Source organism: Macrobrachium rosenbergii, chromosome 21 (assembly GCF_040412425.1).
Source record: "Macrobrachium rosenbergii isolate ZJJX-2024 chromosome 21, ASM4041242v1, whole genome shotgun sequence".
NCBI classification, from domain to species: domain Eukaryota; kingdom Metazoa; phylum Arthropoda; class Malacostraca; order Decapoda; family Palaemonidae; genus Macrobrachium; species Macrobrachium rosenbergii.
The window spans coordinates 61,351,413-61,364,272 of record NC_089761.1 but is presented as its reverse complement, the minus strand read 5'-3'; positions in this window follow the sequence as shown (position 1 = coordinate 61,364,272).

Below are 12,860 nucleotides of genomic sequence, written 5' to 3'. Positions count from 1 at the left end.
CTTCCTCCAGGAATGCAGGCTTGAGGTGGTCTACTGACACAAAGTCGTCCTTCCCGTGGACGGCCACCCGGAATGCCTTTTTGTTTCTCTCCAGTACGAGGAAAGGCCCCTGTAGGGCCTGGCTAAGGGTGGGTGTATGGCATCGTTCCTGGCGAAGATGTGGGTGGCGGAGGATAGACTGGGAGGCATGAAGGGGGACGTCCTGTCGGTATATGTCTGCCGGCAGGGGGCGAACTTCCCAACCCTGTCGCGGAGCCTCTGTGTTGTTAAGTAGTCTCAGTCCTCCCTGATGAGTTCACCTGGGACTACGAGGGACTTCCCGTAAACCTTTTCTGCTGCAGACAGGTCGCCGTTGGCTCTGGGGGCGGTCCTCAGCCCGAGGAGGACCCAGGGCAGCTGGTACTTCCAGTTGTTAGCGTTGCAGCGAGCCATGAGGGATGCCTTCAGGGACGTGTGGAACCTCTCCACCATTCCATTGGCTGCGGGGTTGTAGGCAGTGGTGCTGTGGTGAGTGGTTCCCAGCAGGCGTGCAAGGGCAGTCCACAGCTTGGACAGGAAGGCTGGGCCCTGTCCGTAGTTATATCGTCTGGGACACTGAACCGGCTGATCCAGCTGGAGAGGAGGTCCTCAGAGCATGCACTGGAGGTGGCTTCTTCCGTGGACATAGCGGGCCACCTGGTGGAGCAGTCGACAACTGTCAGAAGGTATCTTGCTCCTCCTGATTGGGGGAAGAGGACCCACTATGTGAACATGGATGTGCCCAAAACATCTCCCGGCTGGGGAAAGTCGCTCACCCGATTTGGTGTGCCGCCCTACTTTGCTGGCCTGGCACTGTATGCACTGCCTTGCCCAGGGGTCCTGGTGGGCCAAGGCTGTTGGCGTGGCGGCCTTCGTCAGGAGAAGGCCCATTGCTGGTTGGGGCCCCACACTAAGGTCTTCGGACCGTCGCGGACAATTGCCACTGGGAAAATTGCCACTGGGTAAATTGCCACGGGAATATTGCCACTGGGAAAATTCCCACCTAGGAATATTAAGCCTCCGGAATATTGCCACTATGATTTTTTATTTATTTATAAAGAGACTTTTACAAAAAGTTTATAAACTAAAATTTTTTTTTTATTTTAGTTTTAAAAACTGTTTACCTCTTAATATTGCTAGAGATATTTCATTAATAAAAGTGACTGAAAAATATAGAGGAAAAAGAAAAACAAAATAAGAACGCGATTTTATAACAACAAGTATTTTGAAAATTTAGATAATAAAGAATACATAGAGAGAGAACAAAATTGGTTTATTAAAAAACATGCATGTTATAAGCAATGGAACATAGATATCTTATTGTATCATCATAAGTGCTGTAGTTTAAGACGATGTGTTCTTTATTCTGGCATTTAAATCTTTATACTTTTTCTTATCTGAAGTGAATCCCCACGCTCAAAATGAATTCTCTTAGCTTTTGCTAAGCATTCCTCATCTTTGAGTGCGTCAATTAGTCTCCAGATACTGGGGTGGGTGTTGCTAACTGATTTATTAGCGCATTATGAAATGCCTCGCGTTGTTATTTGTTCGTGGTAAAGAATTTACAACACGGCTATAGACATTCAGAAACAGATCAGAAACGTAGGTGTAGCTCTTCGTCTGTTATTCCGTGTCCCTCTCAATTCCTATGTATGTTGATTCAAAATAGGCAAGAAATTTCTGTGGTATCGCATCATCGTCCGATAGTTCTTCGAAACCAAATAACATCTTGGCTTGGCACAAAAGCTAGGGCTGAAAAATGTCGCATTTTTAAAGAAAATTCGTTGTTGTTGTGGTATTTTGTTTAAACCCAGTTCAACTATTTTTCTATACAGTGATTGTGATAAATGGAAGAAACACCCATTAAGGAAAACATTAGGAAAACAGCCATTATTCCATTGAAACAGGCCCTTCCAAAAATCAATTGTTATATTTTCGGCTCTTCTACTACTTAAAAGCTCACTCACTTTTTCATAGAGTCTTCTATATGTTGTTCTGTCTTGTTAGGTAAAAGAGCAAAGACACGCCTGGATGCTCAATTTACCTTGCTGCACATGAATGGTTAACAATTGATAATAAAATTCCAGAGCAACTTTAAATGTACCGTCAGTTGCCCAGTTCTTAAAGTATTTCAAATCTTGTAGCCCAGCATCAGATGCAAATATCAATATGCGATCCTGATCGTCAATACCTGAATCATATTGAAGGAAAGTTTTCCGCCGTCTATGATTGTAAATTCTAGTGGTATTGTGCATACCCTGCCCTTCCACTTGGTGTGGAAGGAAAATTTGAAAGGTTTTGTCTCCACTTCCTGACATTTCTGCTTATGTTACTTGTATTAGGCATTTGAGATACAACAGCTTCATCGAGAGACGCTTGTAGCTTGAGATACCAGGACACACACTTGATTGGTGAGACGTTTTCACTTTTTCTTTAAAGTTTCATGTGCAACTTTAGCATCTACTTGATCTTTTGTTGATGAGTGCGTGTGTTCGTTTACATGATTCAAAACTTCAAAGTCTTCGGCCGACGTTTTTGTATGCAGTCTAGCCTTGCAGTGTCTCTTTTTCCGTTGGCTACACACCCAGGATATGACTGTATTGTCCTTGTTTGTCCCATGTTTATGATACATAAACTGTTGCTCATCAACGAGCTTATTATTTCCACGTTCACTCTTAATGATGGACACCATTATGGGCTGAGGTTAGCAGAAATACTAAATTGTTAGTTGAATATTCGAACGTTGTCAACTCATTTAACCTATACAAAAAGTCAGTTGTTATCTAAATTGGTAATTAGCAATTTTCTGGAATAACGGTTGTTGAAAAACTATCTAACAACTTTAAGAGGTAAACAGTTTTCAAACCGTAATAAAAGGGAAATCTTGAGTGACAAATAGATAATAAAAGTTTGGGACATAAGTAAATAAGGTTGTAGCGTCTGTCTGTATAGATCATATCATCTAATTTTTCATAAGTAAGAAGAAATTATTTCATTGTGGCAATATTCCGGTAGCAATATTCCTAGGTGGGCAATTTTCCCAATGGCAATATTCCTGGTGGCAATTTACCCAGTGGCAATTTTCCCAGTGGCAATATTCCTAGCGCCCTTCGACGGGCCCTTCAGGATCTCCGTCAGGATGGCCATGGTGTGCGCGCGACCCTGGGGATGAACCTCCTGTAGTAGTTGACCATCCCAAGGAATTCTTGTACGCCCCTGACAGAGGTAGGGGTGGGGAACCTGACGACAGCCTCAACTTTCGATGCAATTGGGCGGACACCTCCCGGGGATATCTTGTGGCCCAGGAATTCCACCTTATCGACGCCGAAGGTGCACTTGTCAAACCTGATGACGAGGCCATTCTCCTGCAGGCGCTGCAGGACCTTCTGGATGTCCTGAAGGTGTTCCTTGTGGGTTCTGGAAAAAATCAGGATATCATCGATGTAGCAGACACAGAAGTTCAGGTCCCCCAGGATGCTGTCCATCAGTCTCTGGAAGGTCACCCCTGCGTTCCTCAGGATGAAGGTGGAGAAGGCGAAGACGTGGGACCTGAAGGGTGTAATGATGGCGGTTTTGGGGATGTCTTCTGGAGCTACTGTGGTACCTGTAATAGGATTTAAAAAGATCTAGTGTTGAAAATATTTTGCCCCGTGGGAAGGAGGCGTGAGGTCTTGCATGTTTGATAGAGGGTAGTGGTTGGGTTCTGTAGCGAGGTTGAGCCACCTGTAGTCGCCGCAGGGTCTCCAGGAGCCGTCCGTTTTCTGCACCATGTGAAGGGGGGAGGCCCACTGGCTGGAGGCCTTCCTGCATATGCCATGTGCTCCATCTTGGCGAAGGCCTTCTTGGCCTCCTGAAGGCGCTGGGGAAGTTCAGAACTTTGTGTGCGTCGGGGGGCCCCTTGTCTTGATGTGATGATATATCCCATGTTTGGCAGGGGCCCCGGGCACCTGACGAAGCTCGGGTCTGAATACCTCCAGAATTCCTTCAGGAGGGAGGCGTATTGGTGGGGAGCGACGGAACAGACTGTGGGCACCCTGGGGCCCGGCGACAAGGGCAGGGCCTGGTAGGACTCGGTGTCCAGCAGGCGCTTGTGGCCACCTACAACCCCGCAGCCAGCGGAATGGTGGAAAGGTTCCACAGGTCCCTGAAGGCATCCCTCATAGCTCGTTGGACCTCCGAGAATTGGAAGTACCAGCTGCTCTGGGTCCTCTTCGGATTGAGAACCGCCCCAGAACCAATGGCGACCCTCCTCAGAAGAAAAAGTCTACAGGGAGACCCTGGTAGTCCCAGGGAACTGCCGCAGAAGACGGGGGACAACATAGCAACGCAGAGGCTCCGTGACAGGGTTGGGAAGTTTGCCCCCTGCCAGAGGGCATACACTGACAGGATGTCCCCCTTCATGCCTCCTGGTCTGTCCTCCGCCACCCACGTCTTCATCAGGGAGGACACCATGTGGCCACCCTTAACCAGGCCCTACAGAGGACCTTTCCTTGTGCTTGAAAGGGACAAAAAGGCATTCCAGGTAGCCATCCACGGAAGGGAAGATTGGATATCGGTAGACCGCCTCAAGCCTGCATTCCTGGAGGGGTATGTCAGGGGCAGTTCCCAAAGCTTTTTGCAGGATATAGCAACACCCTGGCCAGCCCCATGCACAAGAAAACGTCGCAGGCGTCCCCGGAAAACCCCAAAACAAGACAGGGAGGCACCCCAACACACCACTCCAGAGGGCGCCGGGGAAGGCGACCACCCCCTCCAGTTGACATCGAGAAAGCGGGGCCCCCTCCGTCGCCCCAGCAGATACCTGCTTTGATCAGACGTTACCTATGTCTTGGTGGGGGGGGGGAGTATTGTAAAGTCCCCGCTCAACGTGTTCTCTGTAATGAACATCCTGTTTTCTGCAGTGCATTCACATGCGACCTGGGGTCGGCCGAACACATTATCATTGTTGTGAATGGTATATTTTATTGTCTGTTCAAGTGACCATGCATTATGTATATGTGACCATGCATTATGTATATGTAACAGAGTATTTTTGTAACAGATCAGATTGTTTATCATTATGTTTTCTGTATGTACCTGTCCTGTTTTTGTAGAGAAATAGTTTGACCTCAGGTCACCTGTAAATCTTTGTACCCACAGTCTCACGTTATATGCAGATGTCCACCCCACACTGTGTGGAATTTCAACCACAAACAAAACAACACACAACACTCACCCTGATCCTCGGTTGCAGACGGACCAAGGTCACGGTCATAATCACAGCACACAACCACAAAACAAAAACTTAAGCGATCCTCCACCAACAACGAACAAACAAAAAAAAAGAAGAGACACATGAACCATTAATGTTGGTACCAAAAAAAACAGACGAACTCCCCGTTCACTTTCAAGGTTGGACCTCAACTGCCCAAGACTTCCCCAAAACCGAAAAACTCCCGACAGCACAGACAGACAGCACCGTAAACGAACTCCAACAACCGAACCACTCACAACGACAATTACTCTCTCTCTCTCTCTCTCTCTCTCTCTCTCTCTCTCTCTCTCTCACACACACACACACAAAACGTTGGAAAATGCTAAATACAAACAATTGCACTCATCCTCATAATTCTCTCCCCTTTTAGCATTTCCCAACCAACGCTTCCACACTGCATTCAAATCGCCTTACATGGCACCACGGATGCTCACTAGCAGGTCCTCTAGATCGCGTTAGCGAGTGCATAATCATTCTCTCAGAATCATTCTCTCTTCTAGCAACCTTCAAATTCACATCTTCTCCTCCATTTCTCTCTCAGATTCACTTCTCTTCTTCACTATTACCACTCTCAATTTCATCCACAATCTCATCTATACACCCTCTAACTTCGTTTCCCAAATACCTCTTTAATTCTTCAACTAACCCATCCCATTCGCTCATTGGCCTTCCAATTCTTGCAACGATTCATTCGTATTTCAATCACTCGTCTATCTTTGCTATGCTCTCTTACTCTTACACTTTCGCTCACCTCCAACGTTCACTCCACCCTACCGTTCAGTCAACTCAGTTATATCAAGCCATATGCTATCACGTTCTATTCATACCATCCCATTAAATCCGTATTACACGCTTTATCACTCATTTCCACTTTGGCACTCACACCCCTATCCACTGGCACACATTCCGTTCATACGTTCTTCCCTTTCTTACGTTTCCTACCATATTCTATCAAAACAAATTGCTGATCCTCCATACACAAGCTCTCATACTTGGTTCACCCACATTGATTTTAACCATTTTTACACCCATTCTCTCTACATATTCAGGTACATCCTTCCATCTACAATTGGTTATGATGCGTACCGTATTTCTCTCACACTCATCTACACATACTTCCCTACAACATAACTAAGCCCACTGGGGACCCCGCTTCCAACACTTCATACGGACCCTCAAATTTTCACGCACTTTATTTACACTCCAACCGCCCTCTCTCGGTTACTTCTTCCAACACTTTCTCGCCCACCTTGCCCAACTTTTGAACCTCATGTGCCTTCTTCCCTTGCCTCCTATCACTCTCAGATTATGCAATCTAGGTCTCACTATCTTTTCAAAATTTAATAGATGTTACTGCGGAGACCTTTTGTACCCTTATGCGGTGGTTGTATACCCTGGCAGCTGCGTAACATTTATCCCAATCATTATCACATTCACTCATCATCACGTAAATATCTCTGTCAACGTTCTCACCGTTCGTTCCACCAATCCATTCGCACTGGGCATATACAGCGTAGTACACATGCTCTATGCCCACAATCATAACATTTGCTCAAACTCCCATCCAACAAATTCAGGCCCATTGTCACTCAACATTCGTTGGCTTGCACACACACGTGGCAACATCCTTGACCCACCATTCTCCTTTACAGTCTCACTCTTTTTGTTCCAAATCGCTGCATATGCAAACTTACTCAAATGATCTGCCATTACAACCATTCCACATGTCCTCTAGCAGTCTGAGCAGCGACACACAATCAATCACAACCATCTCAAATAACTCTTTCATCTGCAATTGCAACACAGGTGGATCGCATGCACACTTTGATACTTACCTTCTGACGGTCCACGTAATGCGCTATCGCACAAATTTTATTCCAATCCAGGCACATACAATCTCTCTCTCATACACATTCCGTAATTTATTTTCCCCAGTGCCTGACCTATCATGCACTAATAGCATACCATTTCATCTTCCGAAAACGCGGCACATATACTTCCCCATCCCACATTCCTTCTGATGCAATAAGCTATGCAACACATACAACAAATCTCTTAGCACTTTGCTTATAGAATTCTAACTCAGACAGCCAATTTCCTACTCATACACCCTCTAACACACACTCTCTTAACATACTTATTCTCATGCACTGATTTTGCATCTGCTTAATTTCCTCTTCCTCCAATAAATCATTTCCTCCTTTGTATCTACCATACCACAAAACTAGTTTTAGACATCCCCTCCTTTTTAACCTTCGTTATTTCCCTGCCACCCTTTCCTAAAATTCCCCTCCCAACATCACACTTATATCATGCATTCTCAAAAACTCACATCCCAATAAATAATATGTTATCATTCGTACTCCTCAGTCCACACCAAAAATCCACTTTTTCATCCATCATTACTCCCCCCCAATCTCCTAGCCGTTCACACACTCTTCCAACCACTGCTACCCCTAAATTTCCAATCCTCTCTTACTTCCCCTGACAATTCGAATTTCATGTATTCCTCAATTTCTCATCCGTTCTTAAATATGACATTCATACTACACCCGGTATCTATTAACGCAATCAATCTTACTCCCTTACAACACACTTGCACACTCATGCACTCGTCAGTCTTTCCAGCAAAGCCTCCCTCATGCAACAACCCCTCACGTACATGCATCACACGCACCGCTTGCATCCTGGAGGATCCACCCATTTGAACCCCCTTCACACTCAGTTTCCCAAATTCGCTGTCACAGTCACCCTCTTTCGTCTACATACACTTGATACATGCCCTTCCATTCCACATTCGACACATAGCTCGGTTCTGAACACATTCTCGCATAATGCCCATTCTTACCACAGTTGCCACATATTACATTCACTCGGGTGCCCTACAACCATTAGTAATATGACCCACCTGTCCGCACCTGTAGCATTTAACCCCCTATCTTTCGTACACTCTCTCTTACCAAATGCCCGACTGCCAGTACGCTCCTAAAGCCCACCTACACTCATTCTTTGTATGTCCTTCCTTTCCACATCTAAAAACCGCCCACTCGACTTCCACTCACTGGCCTTCCTTTGTACACTACATCCTAACCCGTCAACCCGTTGTTCCCTTACAAACTCACCATTTATCCTCTGGCACCTCCACATTACTTGATATTACACTCCTATCTATTACTATCGACCATTCTCATTGGGCCCTCAACACTGCATCCTAAAGCTTCCAAACTCTGGCACTCTCTCATCTACCCCAGCCCATACACTCACACTTCTGCTCTCTTTTATAGCCCTGTCCAAGCTCATAATCTTCTACAATTTCAGAATTTCTCCCCAAGTCAACCTTTCATTCGTCCATCTTTTCTTCTCCTTCGCTTCAAGTTCACAAATTCTCTAACTCCATCTGGAACTGTCCTAACTTAACTTCCCGTACTAACTCCTTGTTCGTCATAACCATCATCCCCAGACTTCTTCTGCCAACGTCTCCAGCCTACAAGCATACAGTGACAAGGTTTCCCCAGCTTTCATTCTTGTACCTCATCAAATTCATTTCTTCCTCTTATACTTAACACTGCTTTCCTGCGCCTCAAGCTTGCTCAACTAGTCTAGCTTTCACCTTGTCATACTCAACACATCTCCCACACTCATAATAACTATACATATCAAGCAAAAACCAGTCAAATATTCTCCTAATTCTCATTACCCACCTCTCTTACTCTCCCCATACTTATCACAATAAAACCTTTCATACTCAGTAAAAAGAAATCATGCATCCCTACTTCCCATACTCATTATACCTTTCACACCAGGGTACCTCCCTCACATACATAGCCTTTCTCACTTCTTTCTCACTTTCCACTCTCCTTTCCTTTACTTCCACTCTGTCCTTTCATACCTCTTCGAGATACAAAGTCCACTTCACGCATTCATCTTACTCATTACACTCTTCTTCCCTTCTTTTTTATCCACTTTTTATCCATTCACCTCCATCCACCTCACTATCAGTACTATTTTTACTCTCTCCCTTCTTTCCTGCCTTTTTCCCACTTCATACCCTTCTTACCAGTTTCCTTCCTTTCCCTTCTTCCCTTTTCTTCCCCTGACTTATCTTACTTTCCCTCCTGTTCCTTCCCTTGCTTTTCATTCCCTTTTCCTTACCCTGCCTCTCTTCTCTCGTTTCTTACTTCCTATCTCACATCATTTTCATCACTCCTTCCATTCACTTCTTCCTCCTTTTCTTTCTCTTGCCCATACGTTCTGAAAACCTGCCTCAACAGCCCCTTCTCCAAAAACACCCTTGAACATACCTTTCACCATTCTTCCCACCTTTCATCATTCCCTCCAACTTTTATCCATCCTCTCTTCTGACTCTTTCATCTCCCCTTTCATTTCTTCTTTTGCACTCCTTAGCATTACCCCCATCTCCTCCAACTGACTCCTCAATCTCTCATTCTCACCCCTCAACCACGTATTCTCCTCTCTCAACCTCACCAGTTCCTCTTCCATCCTTTCCTCCAGTCACACTACCAGCCACCAATCTCAATTGCAGCTGCAACATAGCTGCCCCACGTTGAGCGCCAAATATAATGTGTGGATTTCAACCACAAACAAACAACACACAACACTCACCCTGATCCTCAGTTTGCTGGAGACGGACCAAAAGGTCCACGATTATAATCTGTACACAACCACAAAAAAAAAACTTAAATCGACCTCCACCAACAACGAACGAAAAAAAAAAGAAGAGACACATGAACCATTAATGTTGGTACCAAAAAAACAGACGAACTCCCCATTCACTTTCAAGGTTGGACCTCAACTGCCCAAGACTTCCCCAAGACCGAAAAACTCCCGACAGACAGACAGACAGCGCCGTAAACGAACTCCAACAACCGAACCACTCACAACGACAATTACACTCTCTCTCTCTCTCTCTCTCTCTCTCTCTCTCTCTCTCTCTCTCTCTCTCTCTCTCTCTCTCTCTCTCTCACACAAAACGTTGTCCTCTCTCTCTCTCTCTCTCTCTCTCCCTCTCTCCTGAAACGTTGGAAATGCTAAATACAAACAAATTTACTCATCCCTCTATAATTCTCCCCCCTTTTAGCATTTCCCAACCAACACCTTTCACACTGCATTCAAATCGCCTTCACGCAGCTTTACGGATGCTCACTAGCAGGTCCTCTAGATCGCGTTCGGCGAACGCATAATCATTCTCTCAGAATCATTCTCTCTTCTAGCAACCTTCAAATTCACATCTTCTCCTCCATTCTCTCTCAGATTCACCGCTATCTTCTTCACTATTACCCTCTCAATTTCATCCACAATCTCATCTATATCCTCTATCTCGTTCCATCCACCTCCCCAATTCTTCAACTAACCCATCCCATTCGCTCATTGACCTTTCCAATTTCTTGCAACGATTCATTCATGCTTTCAATCACTCGTCTATCACTGCTATGCTCTGCACTTACTCTTACTTTCGCTCTCACCTCAACCCGTTCACTCACCCCCCTACGTTCAGTCAACTCAGTTATATCAAACCGCATATGCTATCACGTTCTATTCATACCATCCCATTTATCCGTATTACACGCTTTATCACTCATTTCCACTTTGGCCTCCACACACCCCTATCACCAACTACGACCATTCCGTTCACTTACGTTCTTCCCTTTCTTACGTTTCCTACCATATTCTATCAAAACAAATTGCTGATCCTCCATACACAAGCTCTCATGCATACTTGGTTCACCCACATTCGATTTTAACCATTTATACACCCCATTCTCTCTCACATATTCCGGTACATCCTTCCATCTACGCAATTGGTTATGATGCACTCGTATTTCTCTCACACTACCATCTACACATACTTCCCCTACAACATAACTAAGCCCACTGGGACCAACTTCCAACACTTCATACGGACCCTCAAATTTTTCACGCACTTTTTACATTCAACTGCCCTTTCTCGATTACTTCTTTCAACACTTTCTACGCCCACCTTGTAACACCAGACCTCTCATGTGCCTTCTTCCGCCCACCTCCCCTATCCTCTCAGATACACCCCAATCTCGGTCTCACTATCTTTTCAAATTTAATGGAATATTTACATGGAGACATACCAATACCCTTATACGGTGACTTTGTATACCCCTGGCCTTCGTAACATTTACATCCCAATCATTATCATATTCACTCATCATGCATGTCTGTCCAACGTTCTCACCGTTAGTTCCGCCAATCCATTCACACTGGGCATATCTGGCGTAAGTACACATGCTCTATGCCCCAATCACCATAACATTTGCTCAAACTCCCATCCAACAAATTCCAGGCCCATTGTCCTCAACATTTACGTTGGCTTGCACACACACATTGGCAACATCATGACCACCATTCTCGCTACAGTCTCACTCTTTTTTGTTCGAATCGCTGCATATGCAAACCTCCAAATGATCTACCATTACAACCATTCCCACATATGTCCTCCTAGCAGTCACAGGCAACGACACACAATCAATCACAACCATCTCAAATAACTCTTTCATCTGCAATAATTGCAACACAGGTGGATTAGCATGCACACTTTGATACTTACCCTTCTGACAGTCCGCTGCGTGTCGCTACATCCGCACAAATTTTATTCAATCCAGGCACATACAATCTCTCTCTCATACATTCCCATAATTTATTTTCCCCAGATGCCCAAAACCTATCATGCAATAACAGAAAACACATACCACGGCTGCATCTTCGAAAACACTGGCACGCGCCACTTCCCCATCCCACATTTCCTTCCTGATGCAAAAAATAAACTATACCTTTACATACAACAAATCTCTTAGCACTTTGCTTATAGACTTCTAACTCAGCCGGCCAATTTCCTACTCTTACACCCTCTAACACACACACTCTTAACATACTTATTCTCATGCACTGATTTTGCATCTGCTTAATTTCCTCTTCATTCAACAAATCATTTTCACTCCTTGCAATATCTACCATACCTACAAAACTAGTTTTAGACACATCCCCTCCTTTAACCTTCGTTATTTCCCTGCCACCCTTTCCTAAAATTCCCCTCCCAACATCCACACTTATATCATGCATTCTCAAAAACTCACATCCCAATAAAATATCATATTTATCGTTCATTACTCTCAATCACACAAAAATCACTTTCATCCATCATTACCCCCAATCTCTAACGTTCACACACTCTTCCAACCACTGCTACCCCTAAATTTTCCAATCCCTCTTGCTTCCCCTGACAATTCCTAATTTCTCACGTATTCCTCAATTTCTCACATCCGTTCTTAAATATGACATTCATACCACCGGTATCTAATGCGCAATCAATCTTACTCCTTACAACACACTTGCACTCATGCACTCGTCAGTCTTTCCAGCAAGCCTCCTCATGCAACAACCCCTCCGCGTACGCCCATCCTGCGCTTCCCGCTTGCATCCTGGAGGATCACCCACATTTGAACCCCCTTCACACTCAGTTTCCCGAATTCGCTGTCACAGTCACCCTCTTTAGATCTACATACACTTGATACATGCCCTTCCATTCCATTGACACACTTAA